We start from the raw sequence: 13,751 nt of genomic DNA, 5'->3' as shown, positions 1-13,751 counted from the left end.
CACACTGCCTTCAATTTAACATCAGTGTAGAAATGTGGCTTGTGTTTTATATGTTCAACCCTAACCCAAACGCCTATTAATGGATATAACGTGATCTAACAAGACTTGGTAATAATGTAATAAATTGAGAAGTGTGTCTAAAATATAATCTACTTTATTGAACGTGCCTTTGAAAGGGGCATATTAACAGAACTATATACAAGACGTTTCCATCAGATATAAGTGGGGGTGAAACATAGAGTCACTGAGGACCTTCATTGTCCCACAAAAGCAGTCTGGCTTTGACACGATCAAAAAAAGAATAATGAGTGTGTTTAACAAAAGCTTCTGAAGGCAAGACTAATATTATTTAAATATATATATCATTTCCTATTGTGGTTATCAGTTAAAGTACTTTTAATCTTCGTCTTTGCTCCAGATAGACATGTCAACAATCTATGGTCACGCTTAACATAATATAATATTTGCCATCATGTCATGAACGTTTTTACGAAAAATCAAATCTATTTTAAAATAACGGGAATAAACTATATTAACAACATTTCATGTATGTGTGACAACCATTTGCTAAACTTGCTACAACAGGGCAGGCAACTCAAGCCATTTCTTTCAGCTCCAGGTAAATCGGCTATCGGCCAATGTGAACTTTTGTGCTCGTGCCCTGTTAGTATCCGCGAGCACATTTGCAGGCAACGTTTATTGACGTAAGCAAATAAATGGGGTGCTAGTTTACCCATTTCGGATCGGTTTCAAACTTAGCAAAAATCAGGAAAAATTATTCTATGAAAAAGCTAGTAGTATGAGCCAGGTTCGAGAATCGAACAAAAAATATTGGGGGAGATAGTTTTGTAAATGTTGACTGGAGTTAATAGAATAAAAACGACCGGAAGAGTCGGAAGTCAAACACGAAATGCAATACCACCTACATCCACCGGGGCCGTTGCTTCAAGCCGAGGGGTGGGGGCTTGAGCCTAACTGCTCCGCGGCCATTTTAGAATAGAATTGTTTTATGTGTGACGGCCTGCGGAAACCCGTGGATGTCGCGGCCGCTCATTGTTGGCTATAAGCCATAAAAGATCGAAAATCGTTTTCTGTCAAAATTGAGATTTTTGATGTTTTGTATACTTAACACCCTAAACTTCATTGTAATGTACAAAAAGTATATGCATTACTTATGAAAAACTATTAATTTCAACGGTTTTTGGACATGTCAACTAGCAAGATTTTCAAGCCATGTCAAATCAAATGCTTAGTTTGCCTGCTCTTTTGAGTGCTGCAGCAGCCCATAACAACTGATCAATGAAATAACTTGCTGAGAAGTTATTAATGTAGCCTATACTTAAACTGACATTTACATTCACAACGTCATTACGAATAAAAGGATTTTCTCCCATATCACTTTTTGACACAGGTCGACTTTAAAATGATGTAACTTCAGTTGTGATAAAGATATCTGAGTGATTTAAACAGATTTGTATCCAGGAGAGTTTGTAGTTTCCAATATGTATAATACCCAGAAAGTACATTTGCAATAATAGGGTGTCATTAATTGACAAGGTTCTTCATATGAAAATAATGAACTATTATTAACAGCTATATTTACTCAGAGTATCGAAATGCAAATGTAGGAAACCTATTACCCAGCTAACACATGACGTTGCGGCAACGTTGCCAGTAAGTGCTCAGTTGGTAACCCGCGACGTTACCTTCTGGCAACGTCGTGGCAACGTCGTAGCAACGTTATAAAGGGAATGTTGCCAGTTGGTCCCATGGACAACGTTGCCACAACGTCGTACCTTGGTCGGCTGGTTGCGTCATTTTTAGACCCGTGGACAACGTTGCCGCAACGTCGTACCTTGGTCAGCTGGTTACGTTATTTTTTGGTCCCCTGGACAACGTTGCCACGACGTTGTGCCTTGGTCGGCTGGTTACGTTATTTTTAGACCCGTGGGCAACGTTGCCGCGACGTCGTACCTTGGTCGGCTGGTTACGTTATTTTTTGGTTCCATGGACAACGTTGCCGCGACGTTGTACCTTGGTCGGCTGGTTACCTTATTTTTAGACCCGTGGACAACGTTGCCGCAACGTCGTACCTTGGTCGGCTGGTTACCTTATTTTTAGACCCGTGGACAACGTTGCCGCGACGTAGTACCTTGGTCGGCTGGTTACGTTATTGTTTGGTCCCCTGGACAACGTTGCCACGACGTTGTACCTTGGTCGGCTGGTTACGTTATTTTTTGGTTCCATGGACAACGTTGCCGCGACGTTGTACCTTGGTCGGCTGGTTACCTTATTTTTAGACCCGTGGACAACGTTGCCGCGACGTCGTACCTTGGTCGGCTGGTTACGTTATTTTTTGGTCCCGTGGACAACGTTGCCGTGACGTTGTACCTTGGTCGGCTGGATACATTAATTTTGGTACCATGGGTTAAGTTGCGGTTAAGTCGCTCTTTGGTCGCAGGACAACGGATCTCGAGTGCAATATAGTGGTTTATCCAGAGATGGAGAGATCACACTGGACTGCTCTCAGTTCTGACACTTTTGCAATGTAGCCATAGTCTACATGAATTTCAATCACACACAATATTAAATGTTGCACCCAGCGCGTATAAATGTAGACAATGCATGTAATTCATGTGCAGCTCAGCCCCAGCATGTCATTGGTCATCAATTTTCTCATATGCAGAAACATAGCTTTAAGAAATAAAAGACTGAATTTGGAATATAATTTAGTCTTTCATTCTTTACTATAAACATGTACAAAAGCAATCAATGTGTGATGTGTAACATGATTAAGCAAACATTCTTTGTATAGCACACCAAAGCTGTATGACACACAATGCAAATTTGTGCTCCAATATTTTTTGTGATACAAAATTGTTAAATGTGACCAAAAGGTAAGCGACTCTTAAGAGTTTCATTTCCAAAGACAAGTCATCACAGAATATTACAATTCTTCCTTAGCAAACCTGCCCCTCAGTCTGCCCCTGAGCAACAACTTTGCGCATGCCCATTTCAACGCATCGCTGAAACTGGGGTTTCAGAAGAGATTTTGCAGGGGTTCAACACCGTCTTGTACGCATTGGATTTCAACTGGAAATTATCTACTTCAAAGGTGAGTTTCTTTACAGAAATATTTTAAATATATAAACATATTTTCAGAAATTGGATGGGGCATGCTAATACGTATATGTTTGAAATTTAGGCCATTTAGCCTGTTTATGTGCTATCAGATTCACATTGTTTACGTTAGGATTTCGCTAGCTACAGTACAGTAGAGCTTAAACCCTCCAGAAAGTTATGTTGAAATACTGAAAATGCATAGGCCTACATGTTATCAAAGTTTAGCGTCTCACAAATCACCCACAAAAGAATCAGTGAAAATAAACGTTCAGAACTGTTAAAAAACCTTGTCCCAAAATAGTTTATTTAGCCCGGAATTTTCAAAGACTGTGGAGCTAGCGTGGCTGATCACGTTTTAATCACAGTCGGTCATGGCATGCACAGCATTGGCGTCTATAAAAGTATCATGTCACTAATTTTTCCAATTTGTAGATGACATCTGTTTTTGGATAAGTTTATTCGTTTTAACCTTTAGATGCGTGAGTTCTAAATATTTCCGACGCTTCCACCAGTTATTTTTCCAAAACTGCAGCTAGGTAGCTTTAATTAGCTTCTGTTACCTAGCAACCTAGCATAATACTCGTAGCAATGCTACTACCTGCTAGTGTTACTTGTTAGCCTACTAATTGTAAATTTTGAAGCCATACTATAGCGTTTGTCATATAGTTTTTGTCTATCGGAAAACAGTCGGTTGGAATGTTCAGAATCACACATGTGCGACGCTACGATGTGGGGCCCTGCTTTCGAACGATCACATATGTGCAATGCTACTCCTTTAATATCAGTATGCTATATCTATTCCATTTTCATTTCTGTACAGATTATCCTACCACCGTCACACGGCCTAGCACTGTGTCCCTGGGAAATGATGGTAAAGTAATGAATGACCGTTTAAAACAGTGACAATAATTGTATGAGCCATGGCAACCTAAAGGCTATGTTTTGAAGCAAAAGCATGACTTAAAACTTTTGCATCACCAGATTCCATACCCCTAGATGTCAACTCTGGTCTGGTGGAGGTGAACCAATTGGGGGCCCAGGAAAACAGCTGGCAGCCAGGCAAGTGCAAATATAAGACACAAAAAAATATATGCTTTGTATACAACCATTCAAGGTAACATTTGTTATTTACATCAATGTTACAGCTAATCTAGAAGAACCACAGTGTATGCCAATCATGCTAACTCTTGTAAACTTGTTTTACTTGTCTTTAATGACAGACACATTACAGGTTATGCTCCGGAAGATGGAGACATTGGAGGAGAACCAGCGAGAGGCTCTCCTATTCAGGCGACTACAGGGCAGACACACTGAAGAGGTGCCAGTGATGGACCTACAGGTGGCCCAAACACAGGCTGAACTCCAAGACCTTGAGGAGCGCCTTAAGGTGCTGGAGTTGCGAAAGAGAGTGGTAAGTGTTTGGAGATGCCATGAACTATGGCTTACACGCAGCATTCAACGTTCACATTGGTGCTGACAATAAGTTCATGACTTCTAATTCCAGACGCTGTGATGAAGTGGAAGACGGGACTGGGAGAGAAAGCTGTGGAGCTCCTCATAGAGGAGACACTCAAACACACCCCGGCAGCCCATTCAAAACAAGCCAGGTGAATGAATCATGATTGCAGCTTCCATATCCAACCTTTCACATGGCTATGTGACAAAAATCTAGAATCACATATTTTTTTGATGTATATTATTTTAGATGTGATTTTTTATGACTTGTATAGCGCCTTTTTACACGTGCAATTATGTTGATAGAACACTAACTTATTTTGTGCTTCATTGTCAGGGCCAACAGACAGGACCTGTAGCGGGGACTGGCAGAAGATTTTAATTCACTGTTTGGCTACACATTACACAAACATAGTCCTCCTAAAGTTGGCTACCATGTAGCCTATTATACAAGAACAAGTAGCATATTGGGCAAATGAGGTCTGCATATGAACCGCCCCAATATAAGCAGTAGAATTGAGAAATATAGGTTACTTAGTTAACGTTGCAGTTACGGACTGGCAACGTCGGAAAATGACGTTGCTAGGAGGTCGCGGTTACAGACTTGCAACATCGGAAAATAACGTTGCCACGACGTCGCGGTTACGGACTGGCAACGTCACAAGATTACGTTGCTAGGAGGTCGCGGTTACGGACTGGCAACGTTGGAAAATGACGTTGCTAGGAGGTCGCGGTTACAGACTGGCAACGTCGGAAAATAACGTTGCCACGACGTCGCGGTTACGGACTGACAACGTCACAAGATTACGTTGCGGTTACGTTCTGGCGTCCCACAGATGCACGGTCCCGCAACGTCGCCAAAGACGTTGCGGCAACGTAAGGGCAACGTAACTGTGTTAGCTGGGTAGTGATGTGTCGTTCGTGAACGATTCGTTCATTTTGAATGAATCCTTACAAGGACTCAGGAGTAACGAGTCCTCTCGAAGAGTGATTCGTTCATTTTCTCGTGGCCGCGCATCGGGACTGTTGCATAGGCTCGTCCACGTAAACAGAAATGATTCGTTCATTTCCCGACTCGGTCTTCGGGTATGAGTCTTTGGATCATTTTTCACGTGACCTGCATAGGCTCTGTACTGGTAGCGAGAGGAAACGAACGATTCGTTCATTTCCCGAATCGGTCTTTCTACGAGTCTTTGGATAATTTTTCACGTGACCTGCATAGGCTCTGTACTGGTAGCTAGAGGAAACAAACAATTCGTTCATTTCCCGACTTGGTCTTTCTACAAATCTTTGGATCATTTTTCACGTGACCTGCATAGGCTCTGTACTGGTAGCTAGAGGAAACAAACGATTCGTTCACTTCCCGACTCGGTCTTTCTACGAGTCTTTGGATCCTTTTTTCACGTGACCCGCATTGTATTTTTTAGTAGAGGAAACAGTTTCCTCATTCCCTTTCGCGTGGCCGCTGTTTTAGTAAGACGTGAATGATATTTGCTCAAGTCATCATACTGACTGGTTTTGTTATTTTCACTTTACATTTACACTTACAGTTTAGTGCAGTGTAATTGTTTGCTGTGATAATTAAATGCTAGTGTGATAATAAATGACCAAATCATACAAACTGTCATGATGCATTTAATGCAGGAATTTCTTTTAAAATAGTATCTGCTGGTGCACATGTCATGCACTAACCTACATGAGAATATGATACGTGTTTGCAGTGGACGGATACCCCCCCCCCCCCCCCCCCCGTTGAAATGAACGAATGACTCGAAAAAAGATTCGTTCATTTTACTGAACGAGATTCAAAGAACCGAATCAGTAAAATGATCCGAACTTCCCATCACTACTACCTATATTGACTTCAGTTATTACAATTAATGATATACGCCACTAGGAGGCGCTGATAACAACACAACGATGTGCATTAGAGACGAGAGTCTACAACGGTGGCTCATGTGCACGCTTAAATTCAGTTACTCCGAGTAAAATTATTTGTTACTAATTCATTACGTGTATACAAGTCTGCTTTACATTACAGTCACACCATTACACTATATGCACTATAATGTCTAAATCGACTACTTTGTATGGTGAGCTTGTAGTGAGACATCAAAAGTATGGTTTGGAGTCTGTTAGCACGAACAGTTTAACTTATTTTTTGAAATAAAAGTTTATAGCCTGTTCTCCTATTCTAAAATGGCCGCGGGGCAGTTACACGACAGTAAACAAAAGCTGCAAGACACCCAATGCAACTGCCACGACACACTTGCATACCACTATCAACAGAACAGTAACTGTCATGTACCAGTGGAGGCGCTGTCACGTATCACTAGCTACTGTCATGTACCAGCGGAGGCACTGGCATGTACCACTAGCTACTGTCACGTACCACTAGCTCCACTGGCACGTACCACTAGGTGCCAGTAGAGGCACTGGCATGTACCACTAGCTACTGTCATGTACCAGTGGAGGCACTGGCAAGTAACACTAGCCACTGTCACGTGCCAGTGGAGGCACTGGCATGTACAACTAGCTAATGTCACGTACCACTCGCTCCACTGTCACGTACCACTCGCTACAGTACAGTACAGTTTCGGTTCTAACCGCTACTGGAAAATTTAGTAGAAGGTTATAAGCTGAAGCTTCAAAGCAACCGAAAGGTATTTTTTGAAAGGGGCTGTAGCAGCACTCCAACAATGATTTGAAAGGATTAACCATTACTTTTAAAGGGAGAATAATTTGCACAAAAACCTTAATATTTTAAAAAGTATAAAAGTGAGAAATTAGAAAATACCCGCAAGCTGAAATGAATTTCAAAAATGTGTGGAAACTGAACTGCATCATCTAACAATGCTAAGAGCTAAATACAATGCGGGAGAAGCTTAAAGCTGAACTGTTAAACAGAAGAAGAAGTAGGCCTAGGCTAGCTAGTCATAAAAAGAATATTATTGTCTTAACAGCTGAAATTATAGTTGGGATAGTAATAGCAGTAGCAGATGTAGCCTATCATTGAGTGCGTTTACTTGGTGTAGATCATTCTGGTGAATGATTATGTTTGCGCTCTGTATGCACGCTATGAGACACCGTACTAAGAAAAAGGTGCACATGCGTGTTTTGGGTTCCAGGCTCAGCGTACACCTCTCCCGCCAAGTTCAATGTGGTTTTCTGGAGGTTTTGTAAAACAAATAAAACCGGCTTAGATTTAAAGTAAAGACTCCCACAGATATTTCAACATGGTGTCAGAATAGGATTGAATCCATCGCCTGTGAGTTCTAAGTGATTTTTTTTGTCTCGAGCGGAGCAGACAACTAAGCTAACGTCTCGCCTAAAGGACATAATGGATGGATTTCGCAGACCAGACCCCCTCGTTTTTGACGGGAACATCGCCGAGAATTGGCGGATTTTCGAACGAGAGTATGATATCTTCATAGCAGCAGCGCACTCAGACAAGACTGCCAAAACAATGGCATATATCCTCCTCAATCTCGCAGGAACGGAGGCCATCGAACGGGAGCGTTTGTTTGTTTACGCAGCAGAGGTGAGGGCGCCTGGTGACGATGGAGCTATCGTTGTTCCAGCTGAATCCAGAGAAGACCCCGAATGCTTGAAACGGAAATTTCGGGAAGTGTGCAACCCTCAACACAACAAAACTATGGAGAGGCACAAGTTCCATTCGCGGAATCAAAGGCAAGGTGAGACTATTGAATCCTTCATCAGTGACGTGAAGATTAAAGCTAAAAGTTGTCACTTTGGAGACCTGACAAATGAACTGATTTGTGACAGAATAGTGTGCGGCATCAGAAATGACAGTTTAACCCTTGTGTTATCTTCGGGTCATTCTGACCCATCAGTCATTGTGACCCACCGTCGTATTGCGACAACTTTACCGCATACAAAAACAAAGTGAAGCATTTTCTTTTAACCGTTGGGCTGTCTCAGACCCCCCACATTGCGAAGGTTAAAAGAAAATTATTTTTATTTGTTTTTGTATTGGGTAAAATTGGGTAAACACAACGATGGTTCGTTATGAACCTTTGGGTCATGTGACCCGAAGGCAGCACGAGGTTTAAGGAAGGCTTTGCTACGTGACAGTGAATTAACCTTGACTAAAGCCATTACAATCTGCCGCATATACGAAATGGCTGAGGAAAGTAGTAAGGCTCTAGCCCAGCCCCAAACAGCCACCACTGTTGACGCGATTCAACCAAACTCTAGTGGGTGGCACCACAGGTCAAGACTTAAACCTCAAGCAGGCCAACGGGAGGCGAAATCCATTACAAACTGCAGTAACTGTGGAGGCAGCCATGCTGCACAGAGAGACAGATGTCCTGCTTTCGGACAGCAATGTCATACTTGTAGAAAATTCAATCATTACAAAAAATGCTGCAAGTCCATGTCATACAGCCAAAGCTTCGAAAAGAAAGGCTACGTAAAGAGAGGGGACTGCGGAAAATCAGTGCACCAGTGCTGCAAGAGCCCGATGACAGTGCCAGTGATGACACTTTCTATGTAGATGGTGTCAAAGTGGACACTATCAATCCTCAAACAGAGGGACGGGATGAAGGATTTGTTACACTGCATGTAGATGACCGGCCAATCGAGATGAAGGTTGATACAGGTGCAAAGTGCAATGTAATGTCAGAAAACACGTTCCGACAGCTGGCTAATGGCAAGCGACCAGTGGAACACAGCAAAGATATCAACCTAGTGGCTTATGGAGGCAGTAAAATAGAGACTTTAGGCATAGTCACACTGCTTTGTTGTTAAGATGGACAGCAACACACACTACCTTTTTTCCTAGTGGACAGAGATGTAGTGCCACTATTGGGATTTCGTGCGTGTGTGCGCTTCGGAATTGTCACAATGAGCCCACACGTCCATCAGGTCAGCACCGAGAGCAATGCTGATTTCACCAAACAGATCCACATACAATACAAAGACGTGTTCAGTGACGAGCTCGGAGAACTCCCTATCACATACTCCATGACACTGGATCCAGCTGTACAACCAGTGGTTCGTCCAGCACACCGCATCCCGGTGGCAATGCAGGCACGAGTCAAAGCTGAGCTCAACAGCATGCAGAACAAAGGCGTCATAACCACAGTTTCAGAACCTACAGACTGGGTTTCGTCCATGGTTGCAGCACACAAAAAGGACAAACAGGAAATCAGGCTTGGCATCAATCCAAAGGACCTCAACACAGCCCTGAAGAGACCTCACTATCCAATGCGCAGCGTCAAGGAAGTTGCTGCCCAGATGTCAGGTGCTACAGTGTTCTCTGTGCTAGATGCAAAGAGCTCATTCTGGCAAATACAGCTTGACCACAAATCATCAATGCTGACCACATTCAGTACGCCTTTTTGGCGCTTCAGATTCCTCCGCATGCCATTCAGCATAAGCTCAGCAAGCGAAGTGTTCCAGCGCTCAATGGAACAGCTATTTGCAGGGTATCCGTGTGCTATCATAGTTGATGACATCATCATAGGGGGCCGTGATGCCGCAGAACACGATGCCAACCTAACAAAAGTGCTCGACCGGGCACGCGAGATAAACCTCAGGCTAAACCCTCTCAAGTGCAAGTTCCACCTGGACCAGGTCTGTTATGTGGGTCACATATTCACAAAGGATGGCCTCAAGGCAGACCCCGCCAAAAAAGTGGCGATCACAAACATGCCAGTCCCTCAGGATCGCCATGCAGCGATTTCTTGGCATGGTGAATTACCTCGGGAAGTTTATCCCAAACCTCAGTGAGATTGCAGCACCTCTAAGACAGCTCACACACAAAGACCAGAATCAGAATCAGAATTGTTTTTTATTCGCCATGAAAGTTTGCACAGACAAGGAATTTACTTTGGCAGGAGAGCCTACCTAGGCAGCCATTTTCGGCGCCAACTAGAAAGTTACAGCATAACATGAGGAGAGAGGAGGAGAGAAAAAGGCAACACCCAGACAATGCTCCTAGAGGAGTACAGTGTGGGAACAAACAAAAACCTCAGCACATAAGCACAACAACATTTACAAAAACACGTGACTTGCAACAGGCGAAGGCGTTGGATGGGGGTGGGGGGGCTGAGCTGCGTGGTGTTGGTTTCCACAGCATCAACAGGCGTTCGACCGTCTCAAGTCATGCTTATCCAGCTCACCGGTTCTATCCTACTACGACGTCAGAAAACCTGTCACACTGACCTGTGATGCGTCATGTTTCGGACTTGGTGCTGCATGTCTACAGGAAGGGAGACCCGTTGTCTATGCGTCTCGCACGCTCACAGACACAGAAACAAGATATGCTCAAATTGAAAAGGAGCTGTTGGCAGTGGTGTTTGCGTGCATCAAATTCAAGGATTACGTGTATGGGAAGTCCACGGTCGTTGAAACTGACCACCAACCTCGTTACAATCCTGAAAAAGCCCATCCACACTGCTCCTGCCCGACTGCAAAGGATGTTACTACAGTTACAGGCCTATGACATCACACTGGTCTACAAGAAGGGTAAGCACATGTACCTAGCTGATACCCTCTCACGAGCTCCAAACGGGACAATGTCACAAAGTCCAGCTACAGATGACATGTTTGAGGTGATGTCTGTTAGCTACATCTCAACTAACAGACTAGAGGAGCTCCGGACCCACACAGCACAGGATCAAGTGCTACAGACTCTAAGCACCGTCATCCACCGCGGATGGCCTGGCAAAGAACGCAGCGTACACCCTTCCATTCGTCCATTCTTCCCTCACAGAGACGAGTTGGTAGTGGAGAATGGGATAGTTGTTAAGGGCCACAGAACATTCCCCGTGTTCTACACCGAGAATACCTCAACATCTTACACAGAGGTCACCCAGGGCTGGAGTCAACCAAGCGCAGAGCCAGGAGTACATTCTTTTGGCCGACAATGAACAACGACATTGCAGAGGAGCTGCTGTCGTGCTCCGTCTGCAATAGCACCAGACCACACCAGCAGAAGGAACCTCTACAACCACATCCAGTCCCAGTCTTGCCATGGTCCACGGTGGCTACGGATATGTTTGAGTGGCACGGACGGTAGATCATTCTGGTGAATGATTATGTTTGCGCTCTGTATGCACGCTATGAGACACCGTACTAAGAAAAAGGTGCACATGCGTGTTTTGGGTTTCAGGCTCAGCGTACACCAGCGTACACCTCTCCCGCCAAGTTCAATGTGGTTTTCTGGAGGTTTTGTAAAACAAATAAAACCGGCTTGGATTTAAAGTAAAGACTCCCACAGATATTTCAACAAAGACAAAGATTAATACTTTAACTGATAACCACAATAAGAAATGATATAAATATGATTAGTCTTGCCTTCAGAAGCTTTTGTTAAACACACCCATTATTCTTTTTTTTTTATCGTGTCATCAAGCCAGACTGCTTTTGTGGGACTATGAAAATCTTCAGTGACTGTTTTGTGGTGGCTAGCTTTTTAGCCGAACAGGTGCGAAAGGACGAACGCAGGGAGTCTGTCCAAGTTTTCAGATGCAATGGCAAGTTTATTGATCAAGTCAGAAAGGCAACATACGTTAGGTCTCTCTGAGCACAAGATAGAGAGCCCACTGAACAATTGAATACAGACAGCATTTATAGTGCACAGAACGCCCCTTATCTAAATGGCAGTTTAGCCTGCCATGGTGTGATTATCTTCTAAACCCCTAAAATGTCAGTTTGCCTTGCCCTCTGTTCTTCGTACAAGGTCTGAGCTCTCGTGGGTGCCTCTCGTTATCTCTTGTGAGCGTTTTAGTAAATATGTGATGTTCTCTCAGTTTCACTGAGAGGCAAAATGTCAAGACAACCCTATATCGTGGTGTTTTCCACTCAGCTTAACGTGAGGTGTCTTATATCCAGTTTTCGGCCTACGACAGTTTCACCCCCACTTATATTTGATGGAAATGTCTTGTATATAGGCCTAGTTCTGTTAATATGCCCCTTTCAAAGGCAAATGTTAAATTAAGTATATTTTAGACACACTTCTCAAGCTTTTATTTATTACATTATTTCCAAGTCTTGTTAGATCACGTTATATAATAGGCGTTTGGTTTTGTAGAACATATAAAACACAGGCCACATTTCTACACTGATATGTAAATTGAAGGCAGTGTGAATTTCGTGGCATTTCGTTTGAAAATACAGTTGACAGTAAGCTATGGTAAGTCTGCATTATGGAAGATTTCTGTTACCAAAATAACTATTGAGCTTTCTTTGCCTGGCGAGAACAACGACAGAGCTAGGTGTTCATGTTAACAGTTTATTTAATCCGATACAATGCGTTGGAAATTCCATCTAGAATAGCCCTATATTTAGCCCTATAGCCTATTTCCCTATATTTAGCCCTATAGCCTATTTCTAACAACCAAGTGAAAGGAATACTATACAATGACAGCATACATTTACGTAAAGTTTGCATCATGTCTCTGATTCTTATCGGACTTGTACCCCATTCTGCCACTGCAATGCCTTAGTACAGCTAGTTGCAAGCGTGCACGAGGTCTCGGAGCCAGGGAAAAAAAGAGCCACTGTTTAAAGCTAGACCGGAAGAGTCGGAAGTGGAAAGATGGCGCGGTCCAGTTTCGCGCTCTCGCTTGCCTCACTGCGCCACTGAGCACTTTTCATAGAAATGAATGGGGACGCCATCTTGGAAGACAAAGGTTGCTTCCTCTAGTTATATTAACTCTATGTTGCTAACGCGCTGAGGGCAGAGAATAACAGAAATGTATCTAGAATCCACACCTCAAACAAGTTAACCTAGACGCAAAACTATTCGTCCAATCCAAAAAATAAGGATATTCTCCGAGACCCAAGACTCTGCCGAAACCAGAGATATTCTTTATATGTCTGTGCGGTCAGAAATACGACTCTACCGGCAGTTTCAAAATCTTGTTCTTTTTGCTTTCTCTGACGATTTTGTCACCAGATTTGCATTGGTCTCTATGGGGCGAGAGTTGGACTTTGTCTCGCTTTCGTGGGGCTCTGAACAAATGTGTACGTCTGTTGGATTCAACAGACAACTGTATACGACCAGCACAAAATTCTATACAAAAATCTATTGATCCAAAAACGAAGCATGAAGAGTGAACATGTCAACATTTTAAAGTTTAAATGGCGGCTCTAGCTGAAAGATTGAGGAAGAAGAAGGATTTGGAAGTTGAAGAAGTTTAAAG

General features: G+C 43.2%; 1 long non-coding RNA gene across 1 annotated transcript; it reads left to right on the top strand.

Moving 5' to 3' along the window:
• Positions 1 to 4,242: 4,242 nt before the first annotated feature.
• Positions 4,243 to 4,974, top strand: LOC134039996 (uncharacterized). The gene is made up of 3 exons (XR_009932842.1): positions 4,243 to 4,534; positions 4,628 to 4,730; positions 4,916 to 4,974. It is a non-coding gene; the product is annotated as an uncharacterized LOC134039996 (long non-coding RNA).
• Positions 4,975 to 13,751: the final 8,777 nt, after the last annotated feature.

The sequence above is a fragment of the Osmerus eperlanus genome, chromosome 19 (genome assembly GCF_963692335.1).
Source record: "Osmerus eperlanus chromosome 19, fOsmEpe2.1, whole genome shotgun sequence".
In the NCBI taxonomy this organism is placed as follows: Eukaryota; Metazoa; Chordata; class Actinopteri; order Osmeriformes; family Osmeridae; genus Osmerus; species Osmerus eperlanus.
Note: the sequence above shows the minus strand (reverse complement) of the source record. Positions and strands in the feature narration are given on the sequence as shown.